This window comes from Ranitomeya imitator, chromosome 7, assembly GCF_032444005.1.
Source record: "Ranitomeya imitator isolate aRanImi1 chromosome 7, aRanImi1.pri, whole genome shotgun sequence".
NCBI lineage: Eukaryota > Metazoa > Chordata > Amphibia > Anura > Dendrobatidae > Ranitomeya > Ranitomeya imitator.
Genome location: NC_091288.1, coordinates 132,545,004 through 132,557,578, shown reverse-complemented (window position 1 = coordinate 132,557,578; position 12,575 = coordinate 132,545,004). Strand labels below are relative to the sequence as shown.

The 12,575-nt window shown below is 43.4% G+C and overlaps 1 protein-coding gene across 3 annotated transcripts in view; it reads left to right on the top strand.

Annotated features, from left to right (window-relative positions):
• FSCN1 (fascin actin-bundling protein 1) overlaps window positions 1-12,575 on the top strand; it is an 87,768-nt gene that overhangs the window by 58,958 nt on the left and 16,235 nt on the right. The gene's annotated exons all lie outside the window — the stretch shown is intronic.

Here is a 12,575-nt window from a genome sequence, read left to right as displayed (position 1 = left end):
GGACAGAATAGTATGTGGTCAGAATTGTAAAAATTGGCCTGGTCATTAACGTGCAAACCAGCCTTGGGGGGGGGGGGGGGGGGGGGGGGTAAAGGGGTTAAAACAGAAAAAAGTCATGCATGTTACTACGTGACCACACAAAAGACCAAAAAAAGGGGCAAGCGGTATAGAAGCTCCGCCATGAAGTGTATATAGAAAACCAAAGAAAAAATGGACACTAGAACTGATTAAAATACTAGATTTATTGAAAATATATTTGAAAATATCCAGTAAAATATACCAGTGTGTTGCCTTCTCCTTCTCAATTGTGTCTGCAAATATATTTATAATGATTGTGTCCTGACAACAAAAAACTTTTTTTAAATATATTTTCAATAAATCTTCTAGTATTTCAATCAGCTCTGGTGTCCATTTTTTCTTTGGTTTTCTGTGACCACAAAAAAGACTTTACTATTAAGTAGTCAGAAAGAAGCCAACCATAATATTAAAACCATCAACATTTATTAAAGCATATTTTTAAAGGGTATACGACAAAAAAACATAATCATATCAAAATATCAAGTAGGAGGGGCTCCAGCTAGTATGGCAATATACCTTATCAAAAGATGGTAAATATGCAGCTCTATTATAATATTAATTAAATGCCCAGTGACAAGAGATATTTTAGTCCATTCAATTTTGAAACAAATGGTATATTGTCAATTATACCTATATACCATGTCAAAAATATCCTAGAGCTGAAAAATCACTCACTGGCACATATAATGGAAAACAAAATTATCAATATCAATAGTACTGTACAAATAGCTAATTAGAAAAAAGGGAAGTATTAACCGCAATGGTAATAGTACATAGTTTCAAACTGAATACACCATACATCAAGTCGCCTAATGTATTACCTGTCAGGGTACAGCACAGAAATAACAGAGCCAATGTGGATGCCAAAGAACTGCCACGGAGACCCTCCTCACCGCCCTTGCTTCATGTCTGGGGGAGGAGAGTGGACCCTATTTATTTAGAAGCCGAAATCCAATGGGAGCGAGATATGATGATGCTGCATTGCTGATCGGAACAAGCAGTGCATGCACTGTACTCCGTGTGAAATTCACTTCCAGAATAGCGCTCGCTGGAACTCAAGCTAGAACGCATGTGCACCATTAATCGAGCGCCACCGGAAGTGCCAGAGGCCGAGGTTACAGACACATGCGCATAGTCCGGACGCAAGTGTGTAACAGAAGGTAACTGCCCAAATAGTCCTATTCTATGTATTCACCAAACTGCCCTAAATTACCCAGGACAGTTGTGCACAGTGCTGGATTTACTAATTAGAGCGGACAGACAAAGGTAAAAGAAAGGAGAAAAGAACAATAGAAGAACCTATACCACAAAGGAAATAACAATTAACAAGTGTAGTAGATAGATTGAATGACCAAATTGAATGATCCAAATCATTAGAAAGTGAAATGTGAAGAATTAGAGCATAAGTGAAATATGACAATATATTAACCCCTTTACCCCCAAGGGTGGTTTGCACGTTAATGACCGGGCCAATTTTTACAATTCTGACCACTGTCCCTTTATGAGGTTATAACTCTGGAACGCTTCAATGGATCCTGGTGATTCTGACATTGTTTTCTCGTGACATATTGTACTTCATGACAATGGTAAAAATTATTTGATAGTACCTGCGTTTATTTGTGAAAAAAACGGAAATTTGGCGAAAATTATGAAAATTTCGCAATTTTCCAACTTTGAATTTTTATGCAATTAAATCACAGAGATATGTCACACAAAATACTTAATAAGTAACATTTCCCACATGTCTACTTTACATCAGCACAATTTTGGAACCAAAATTTTTTTTTGTTAGGGAGTTATAAGGGTTAAAAGTTGACCAGCAATTTCTCATTTCTACAACACCATTTTATTTTAGGGACCACATCTCATTTGAAGTCATTTTGAGGGGTCTATATGATAGAAAATACCCAAGTGTGACACCATTCTAAAAACTACACCCCTCAAGGTGCTCAAAACCATATTCAAGAAGTTTATTAACCCTTCTGGTGCTTCACAGGAATTTTTTGAATGTTTAAATAAAAATGAACATTTAACTTTTTTTCACAAAAAATTTAATTCAGCTCCAATTTGTTTTATTTTACCAAGGGTAACAGGAGAAAATGGACCCCAAACATTGTTGTACAATTTGTCCTGAGTATGCCAATACCCCACATGTGGGGGTAAACCACTGTTTGGGCGCATGGCAGAGCTCGGAAGCGAAGGAGTGCCATTTGACTTTACAATGCAAAATTGACTGGAATTGAGATGGGACGCCATGTTTCGTTTGGAGAGCCCCTGATGTGGCTAAACATTGAAACCCCCCACAAGTGACACCATTTTGGAAAGTAGACCCCCTAAGGAACTTATCTAGAGGTGTGGTGAGCACTTTGACCCAACAAGTGCTTCACAGAAGTTTATAATGTAGAACCGTAAAAATAATTTTTGTGAAAAAATATGATTTTTTATCTTTTCGCCCCCAATTTTTTATTTTCCCAAGGGTAAGAGAAGAAATTGGACCCCAAAAGTTGTTGTACAATTTGTCCTGAGTACGCTAATAGCCCATATGTGGGGGTAAACCACTGTTTGGGCGGATGGGAGAGCTCGGAAGGGAAGGAGCGCCGTTTGACTTCTCAATGCAAAATTGACAGGAATTTAGATGGGACGTCATGTTGCGTTTGAAGAGCCACTGATGTGCCTAAACATTGAAACCCCCCACAAGTGACACCATTTTGGAAAGTAGACCCCCTTAGGAACTTATCTAAATGTGTGCTGAGCGCTTTGACCCACCAAGGGCTTCACAGAAGTTTATAATGGAGAGCCGTAAAAATAAAACAAAAGTTTTTTCCCACAAAAATTATTTTTTAGCCCCCAGTTTTGTATTTTCCCGAGGGTAAAAGGAGAAATTCGACCCCAAAATTTGTTGTCCAATTTGTCCTGAGTGCGCTGATACCCCATATGTGGGGGAGAACCACTGTTTGGGCGCATGGGAGGGCTCGGAAGGGAAGGAGCTCCATTTGGAATGAGGACTTAGATGGAATGGTCTGCAGGTGTCACATTGCATTTGCAGAGCCCCTAATGTACCTAAACAGTAGAAACCTCCCACAAGTGACACCATTTTGGAAACTAGACCCCCTAAGGAACTCATCTAGATGTGTTGTGATAGCTTTGAACCCCCAAGTGTTTCACTACAGTTTGTAACGCAGAGCCGTGAAAATTAAAAAAAAATTCTTTCCCCCCAAAATTATATTTTAGCCTCCAGTTTTGTATTTTCCCGAGGGTAAGAGGAGAAATTCGACCCCAAAAGTTGTTGTCCAATTTGTCCTGAGTACGCTGATACCCCGTATGTTGGGGGAAACCAACGTTTGAGCGCATGGCAGAGCTCGGAAGGGAAGGAGCGCCATTTGGAATGCAGACTTAGATGGAATGGTCTGCAGACGTCACATTGCGTTTGCAGAACCCCTAATGTACCTAAACAGTAGAAACCCCCCACAAGTGACCCCATATTGGAAACTAGACCCCCCAGGGAACTAATCTAGATGTGTTGTGAGAACTTTGAACCCCCAAGTGTTTCACTACAGTTTATAACGCAGAGCCGTGAAAATAAAAAATCTTTTTTTTTTCCCACAAAAAATGTTTTAGCCCCGAGTTTTGTATTTTCCCAAGGGTAGCAGGAGAAATTGGACCCCAAAAGTTGTTGTCCTATTTGTCCTGAGTACGCTGATACCCCATATGTTGGGGTAAACCCCTGTTTGGGCACACGGGAGAGCTCGGAAGGGAAGAAGCACTGTTTTACTTTTTCAACGCAGAATTGGCTGGAATTGAGATCGGACGCCATGTCGCGTTTGGAGAGCCCCTGATGTGCCTAAACAGTGGAAACCCCCCAATTATAACTGAAACCCTAATCCAAACACATCCCTAACCCTAATCCCAACAGTAACCCTAACCACACCTCTAACCCTGACACACCCCTAACCCTAATCCCAACCCTATTCCCAACCGTAAATGTAATCTAAACCCTAACTGTAACTTTAGCCCCAACCCAAACCGTAGCCCTAACCCTAGCCCTAACCCTAGCCCTAACCCTAGCCCTAACCCTAACCCTAGCCCTAATGGGAAAATGGAAATAAATACATTTTTTTAATTTTTCCCTAACTAAGGGGGTGATGAAGGGGGGTTTGATTTACTTTTATAGCGGGTTTTTTAGCGGATTTTTATGATTGGCAGCCGTCACACACTGAAAGACGCTTTTTATTGCAAAAAATATTTTTTGCGTTACCACATTTTGAGAGCTATAATTTTTCTTTATTCTGGTCCACAGAGTCATGTGAGGTCTTGTTTTTTGCGGGACGAGTTGATGTTTTTATTGGTAACATTTTCGGGCACGTGACATTTTTTGATCGCTTTTTATTCCGATTTTTGTGAGGCAGAATGACCAAAAACCAGCTATTCATGAATTTCTTTTGGGGGAGGCGTTTATACCGTTCCGCGTTTGGTAAAATTGATGAAGCAGTTTTATTCTTCGGGTCAGTACGATTACAGCGACACCTCATTTATATCATTTTTTTATGTTTTGGCGCTTTTATACGATAAAAACTATTTTATAGAAAAAATAATTATTTTTGCATCGCTTTATTCTCAGGACTATAACTTTTTTATTTTTTTGCTGATGATGCTGTATGGCGGCTCTTTTTTTGCGGGACAAGATGACATTTTCAGCGGTACCATGGTTAGTTATATCTGTCTTTTTGATCGCGTGTTATTCCACTTTTTGTTCGGCGGTATGATAATAAAGCGTTGTTTTTTGCCTCGTTTTTTTTTTTTTTTCTTACGGTGTTTACTGAAGGGGTTAACTAGTGGGCCAGTTTTATAGGTCGGGCCGTTACGGACGCGGCGATACTAAATATGTGTACTTTTATTGTTTTGTTTTTTTTATTTAGATAAAGAAATGTATTTATGGGAATAATATTTTTATTTTTTTTTTCATTATTTTGGAATATTTTTTTTATTTTTTTTTTACACATTTGAAATTTTTTTTTTTAACTTTTTTACTTTGTCCCAGGGGGGGACATCACAGATCAGTGATCTGACAGTTTGCACAGCAATCAGTCAGATCACTGATCTGATAGGAGTGCAGGCTGCTTCACAGTGCCTGCTCTGAGCAGGCTCTGTGAAGCCACCTCCCTCCCTGCAGGACCCGGATCCGCGGCCATCTTGGATCCGGGGCTGGAGGGAGCAGGGAGGGAGGTGAGACCCTCGCAGCAACGCGATCACATCGCGTTGCTGCGGGGGGCTCAGGGAAGCCCGCAGGGAGCCCCCTCCCTGCGCGGTGCTTCCCTGTACCGCCGGCACATCGCGATCATCTTTGATCGCGGTGTGCCGGGGGTTAATGTGCCGGGGGCGGTCCGTGACCGCTCCTGGCACATAGTGCCGGATGTCAGCTGCGATAAACAGCTGACACCCGGCCGCGATCGGCGGCGCTCCCCCCGTGAGCGCTGCCGATCGCATATGACGTACTATTGCGTCCTTGGGAAGTAAAGCCCACCCCACATGGACGCAATAGTACGTCTAATGGCAGAAAGGGGTTAAGTTAAAATATAAGTGAAGGACGTGTTAAAAGATGTGTGACACCCAAATAAGTGCTAATGAATTATTTAATAAAATAATTAATTTGAAGTGAAAATATGGTGTTATTACACAATCAAATATTAAATTATCAATATTTGATTACTCTATAAGTTCTAAACATATAAAATGCCAGTGTATAGGCATAATTAATAACAATTAGTACAGTACAGACTAAAAACCCCAAAAGGCCAAAAAGCCTATACATTCTCATCTGTTAACTGTCATCATTCCCTAATTCTAAAACTTTAAATGCTAGTGTCCAAATATAATTAATTCCAATTTAATTGAATACAAGAAACTAAAAACCCAGAGAGTCCATAAAAATGACCTGTACATCCACACTGTTGTGAATTCTGTGGCAGAGCTCCCTCCTGTGGTCACAAGTGGTACTTCGGCTGATTCTGTCTATGAGCTTCCGTTGGTGGATGTGAGTGGTACTGCGGCTTCTGAGTTTCCTTCCTCAGGTGATGTAGTGAAGTCGTTAGGTGCTGCTCTATTTAACTCCACCTAGTGCTTTGCTCCTGGCCTCCTGTTGTGAATTCTGTGGCAGAACTCCCTCCTGTGGTCACAAGTGGTACTTTGGCTGATTCTCTCTGTGAGCTTCCGTTGGTGGAGGAAAGTGGTACTGTGGCTTCTGAGTTTCCTTCCTCAGGTAGTGTGTGGTGAAGTCTTTAGGTGCTGCTCTATTTAACTCCACCTAGTGCTTTGATCCTGGCCTCCAGTCAATGTTCTAGTATTGGACCTGTTTCCTCCTGGATCATTCCTGTGGCCTGCTGCTCTGCATTAAGAAGTTCCTCTTTGCTATTTGTTTGCTGTTTTTTTTCTGTCCAGCTTGTCAATTTGTTTTTTTTCTGCTTGCTGGAAGCTCTGGGACGCAGAGGGTGTACCTCCGTGCCGTTAGTTTGGTACGGAGGGTCTTTTTGCCCCCTTTGCGTGGTTTTTGTAGGGTTTTGTGTTGACCGCAAAGTTACCTTTCCTATCCTCGCTCTGTTCAGAAAGTTGGGCCTCACTTTGCTAAATCTATTTCATCTCTACGTTTGTCTTTTCATCTTAACTCACAGTCATTATATGTGGGGGCTGCCTTTTCCTTTGGGGTATTTCTCTGAGGCAAGGTAGGCTTATTTTCCATCTTCAGGCTAGCTAGTTTCTCAGGCCGTGCCGAGTTGCATAGGGAGCGTTGGGCACAATCCACGGCTGCCTTTAGTGTGGTTGGTGAGGATTAGGGATTGCGGTCAACAGAGTTCCCACGTCTCAGAGCTCGTTCTATGTTTTTGGGTTATTGTCAGGTCACTGTATGTGCTCTGACTTCTATGTGCATTGTGGTTCTGAATTACCTTTCATAACAGCCTCCAGTCAATGTTCTAGTTTTGGTCTTGCTTCCTCCTGGATCGTTCCTGTGGCCTGTCTGCTCTGCATAAGCTAAGTTTTGCTTGTGTTATTTTTGTTTGCTGTTTTTCTGTCCAGCTTGCTTTATTGGCTTTTCTTGCTTGCTGGAAGCTCTGGGACGCAGAGGGAGCACCTCCGTACCGTTAGTCGGTGCGGAGGGTCTTCTTGCCCCCTCTGCGTGGTTGTTTGTAGGGTTTTGTGTTGACCGCAAAGTAATCTTTCCTATCCTCGGTCTGTTTAGTAAGTCGGGCCTCACTTTGCTAAATCTATTTCATCTCTGCGTTTGTATTTTCATCTCTACTCAGTCATTATATGTGGGGGGCTGCCTTTTCCTTTGGGGTATTTCTCTGAGGCAAGTTAGGCTTATTTTTCCTTCTCAGGCCTAGCTAGTTTCTCAGGCTGTGCTGAGTTGCATAGGGAGCGTTAGGCGCAATCCACGGCTGCCTCTAGTGTGGTTGGATAGGATTAGGGATTGCGGTCAGCAGAGTTCCCACGTCTCAGAGCTCGTCCTATGTCTTTTGGTTATTGTCAGGTCACTTTTTGTGCTCTGAACTTCAAGGTCCATTGTGGTTCTGAATTACCAATTCATAACAGTACTGGAGGCCCTGAGTACTAATGCTTCTCAATAGAGGGAAAAAAAGTTCTGAGACCATTTTTTTTTCTTTGCACTGTGTTTTGCCTTTTTTTTTCCCTAGACATTTGGGTGATTCAGGACACAGGTGTAGTGATGGACATTAAAGGTCTGTCTTCATGTGTGGCTCATCTCACTGCAAGAGTACAAAATATTCAAGACCTTGTGGTGCAGAATTCTATGTTAGAACCAAGAATTCCTATTCCTGATTTGTTTTCTGGAGATGGAGCTAAATTTCTGAGTTTCAAAAATAATTGTAAACTGTTTCTGGCTTTGAAACCTCGCTCCTCTGGTGACCCAGTTCAACAAGTTAGGATTATTATTTCTTTATTACGTGGCGACCCTCAAGACTGGGCATTTTCCCTTGCGCCAGGAGATCCTGCATTAGGTAATATTGATGCGTTTTTCCTGGCGCTCGGATTGCTGTACGATGAACCTAATTCGGTGGATCAGGCAGAGAAAAATTTGCTGGCTCTGTGTCAGGGTCAGGATGAGATAGAGATTTATTGTCAGAAGTTTAGAAAGTGGTCCGTGCTCACTCAATGGAATGAAGGTGCGCTGGCAGCTATTTTCAGAAAGGGTCTCTCGGAAGCCCTTAAGGATGTCATGGTGGGATTTCCTATGCCTGCTGGTCTGAATGAGTCTGTCTTTGGCCATTCAGATCGGTCGACGCTTGCGTGAGCGTAGATCTGTGCACCATTTGGCAGTATTATCCGAGCATAAACCTGAGCCTATGCAGTGCGATAGGACTTTGACCAGAGTGGAACGGCAAGAACACAGACGTCAGAATGGGCTGTTTCTATTGTGGTGATTCCACTCATGCTATCTCCGATTGTCCTAAGCGCACTAAGCGGTTTGCTAGGTCTGCCATTATTGGTACGGTACAGTCAAAATTTCTTTTGTCCGTTACTTTATTCTGTCATGGCATTTGTGGATTCAGGCGCTGCCCTGAATTTGATGGACTTGGAGTATGCTAGGCGTTGTGGGTTTTTCTTGGAGCCCTTGCAGTGTCCTATTCCATTGAGAGGAATTGATGCTACGCCTTTGGCCAAGAATAAGCCTCAGTACTGGACCCAGCTGACCATGTGCATGGCTCCTGCACGTCAGGAGGTTATTCGCTTTCTGGTGTTGCATAATCTGCATGATGTGGTCGTGTTGGGGTTGCCATGGCTACAAGTCCATAACCCAGTATTAGATTGGAAATCAATGTCTGTGTCCAGCTGGGGTTGTCAGGGGGTACATGGTGATGTCCCATTTCTGTCTATCTCATCATCCACCCCTTCTGAGGTCCCAGAGTTCTTGTCTGATTACCGGGATGTATTTGATGAGCCCAAGTCCAATGCCCTACCTCCGCATAGGGATTGTGATTGTGCTATCGATTTGATTCCTGGTAGTAAGTTTCCTAAAGGTCGACTGTTTAATTTATCTGTGCCTGAGCACGCCGCTATGCGGAGTTACGTGAAGGAGTCCTTGGAGAAGGGTCATATTCGCCCGTCATCGTCGCCATTGGGAGCGGGGTTCTTTTTTGTGGCCAAGAAGGATGGTTCGCTGAGACCTTGTATAGATTACCGCCTTCTAAATAAAATCACGGTAAAATTTCAGTACCCCTTGCCGCTGCTATCTGATTTGTTTGCTCGGATCAAGGGGGCTAGTTGGTTCACCAAGATAGATCTTCGTGGTGCGTATAATCTTGTGCGTATTAAGCGGGGCGATGAATGGAAAACTGCATTTAATACGCCCGAGGGCCATTTTGAGTACCTAGTTATGCCATTCGGACTTGCCAATGCTCCATCGGTGTTTCAGTCCTTTATGCATGACATCTTCCGAGAGTACCTGGATAAATTCCTGATTGTATACTTGGATGATATTTTGGTCTTCTCGGATGATTGGGAGTCTCATGTGAAGCAGGTCAGAATGGTGTTCCAGGTCCTGCGTGCTAATTCTTTGTTTGTGAAGGGATCAAAGTGTCTCTTTGGTGTTCAGAAGGTTTCATTTTTGGGGTTCATTTTTTCCCCTTCTACTATCGAGATGGACCCTGTTAAGGTCCAGGCCATCTATGATTGGACTCAACCGACATCGCTGAAGAGTCTGCAAAAGTTCCTGGGCTTTGCTAATTTTTATCGTCGTTTCATCTGTAATTTTTCTAGTTTTGCTAAACCTTTGACCGATTTGACCAAGAAGGGTGCTGATGTGGTCAATTGGTCTTCTGCTGCTGTGGAAGCTTTTCAAGAGTTAAAGCGTCGTTTTTCTTCTGCCCCTGTGTTGTCAACCAGATGTTTCGCTTCCGTTCCAGGTCGAGGTTGATGCTTCTGAAATTGGAGCGGGGGCTGTTTTGTCGCAAAGAGGTTCTGATTGCTCGGTGATGAAGCCATGTGCCTTCTTTTCCAGGAAGTTTTCGCCTGCTGAGCGAAATTATGATGTTGGCAATCGAGAGTTGCTGGCCATGAAGTGGGCATTCGAGGAGTGGCGTCATTGGCTTGAAGGAGCTAAGCATCGCGTGGTGGTCTTGACTGATCACAAGAGCTTAACTTATCTCGAGTCTGCCAAACGGTTGAATCCTAGACAGGCTCGTTGGTCGCTGTTCTTCTCCCGTTTTGACTTTGTGGTTTCGTACCTTCCGGGCTCTAAAAATGTGAAGGCGGATGCCCTGTCTAGGAGTTTTGTGACCGACTCTCCGGGTTTGTCTGAGCCGGCGGGTATTCTCAAAGAGGGAGTAATTTTGTCTGCCATCTCCCCTGATTTGCGGCGGGTGCTGCAAAAATTTCAGGCTAATAAACCTGATCGTTGCCCAGCGGAGAAACTGTTTGTCCCTGATAGGTGGACGAATAAAGTTATCTCTGAGGTTCATTGTTCGGTGTTGGCTGGTCATCCTGGAATCTTTGGTACCAGAGAGTTAGTGGCTAGATCCTTTTGGTGGCCATCTGTCGCGGGATGTGCGTTCTTTTGTGCAGTCCTGTGGGATTTGTGCTCGGGCTAAGCCCTGCTGTTCTCGTGCCAGTGGGTTGCTTTTGCCCTTGCCGGTCCCGAAGAGGCCTTGGACACATATCTCTATGGATTTTATTTCGGATCTCCCAGTCTCTCAAAAAATGTCGGTTATTTGGGTGGTTTGTGATCGCTTCTCAAAGATGGTCCATTTGGTACCCTTGTCTAAATTACCTTCCTCCTCTGATTTGGTGCCATTGTTCTTCCAGCATGTGGTTCGTTTACATGGCATTCCAGAGAACATCGTTTCTGACAGAGGTTCCCAGTTTGTTTCGAGGTTTTGGCGAGCCTTTTGTGCTAGGATGGGCATTGATTTGTCTTTTTCCTCGGCTTTCCATCCTCAGACTAATGGCCAGACCGAACCAATCAGACCTTGGAAACATATCTGAGATGCTTTGTTTCTGCTGATCAGGATGATTGGGTGTCCTTTTTGCCTTTGGCTGAGTTCGCCCTTAATAATCGGGCCAGCTCGGCTACCTTGGTTTCGCCGTTTTTCTGCAACTCTGGGTTCCATCCTCGTTTCTCTTCAGGGCAGGTTGAGTCTTCGGACTGTCCTGGTGTGGATACTGTGGTGGACAGGTTGCAGCAGATTTGGACTCATGTAGTGGACAATTTGACCTTGTCCCAGGAGAAGGCTCAACGTTTCGCTAATCGCAGACGCTGTGTGGGTCCCCGACTTCGTGTTGGGGATTTGGTTTGGTTGTCATCTCGTCATATTCCTATGAAGGTTTCCTCTCCTAAGTTTAAGCCTCGTTTCATTGGTCCGTATAGGATTTCTGAGGTTCTTAATCCTGTGTCTTTTCGTTTGACCCTTCCTGATTCTTTTTCCATCCATAACGTATTCCATAGGTCATTGTTGCGGAGATACGTGGCACCTATGGTTCCATCTGTTAATCCTCCTGCCCCGGTTTTGGTGGAGGGGGAGTTGGAGTATATTGTGGAGAAGATTTTGGATTCTCGTGTTTCGAGACGGAAACTCCAGTATCTGGTTAAGTGGAAGGGTTATGGTCAGGAAGATAATTCCTGGGTCCTTGCCTCTGATGTCCATGCTGCCGATCTTGTTCGTGCCTTTCATATGGCTCATCCTGGTCGGCCTGGGGGCTCTGGTGAGGGTTCGGTGACCCCTCCTCAAGGGAGAGAAAATTGCGCGGGAGCCCACGCCAGTTTTTTCCGCAATTTAACCCTCTATTTTAACAGATCCCCCCCAAATTTTGCGCTCACACACAAAATAGTGTGAGGAATATGCAAAAAAAAAAACGGGATATGAAATGGTTTACTGTATGTAAACCTTGTCTCATATCCTGTCGGGTTTGATAAGGAGATAGCATAAGCCGGCAATTGAAGAAACAGGAATACATCCAACCTGTCGTTACAGTTCACACGCAAAACGGATTGGGACAAATCAACACATGTAAAGAGAAAACTTTTTGTTTCTCCAGTGATCAGTCCAATGGTAGAGTAAAATATACCTTTTATTTATCCATTCAAAAGTTCCACATTTGTTCAGTTACAATATTGCATACATTCAATCCCTTATGGACGACATGTTTCGACACCACATGTGTCTTCCTCCAGGTCCAAATGAGTACTGCATCAATTGGGCGGTCTTGATTCAGTACTCATTTGGACCTGGAGGAAGACATATGTGGTGTCGAAACATGTCACCCATAAGGGATTGAATGTATGCAATATTGTAACTGAAGAAGTATTGAACTTTTTAATGGATAAATAAAAGGTATATTTTACTCTACCATTGGACTGATTGCTGGAGAAACAACCCCCCCACAAAATTAGTGACCAATATAGCCACCTTTCTTTATGATGACACTCAATGGCCTTCTCAACATACCGACTTCTTCCTGTACCACTGCTTGAAGAAGTTGTCTTTCAGAAA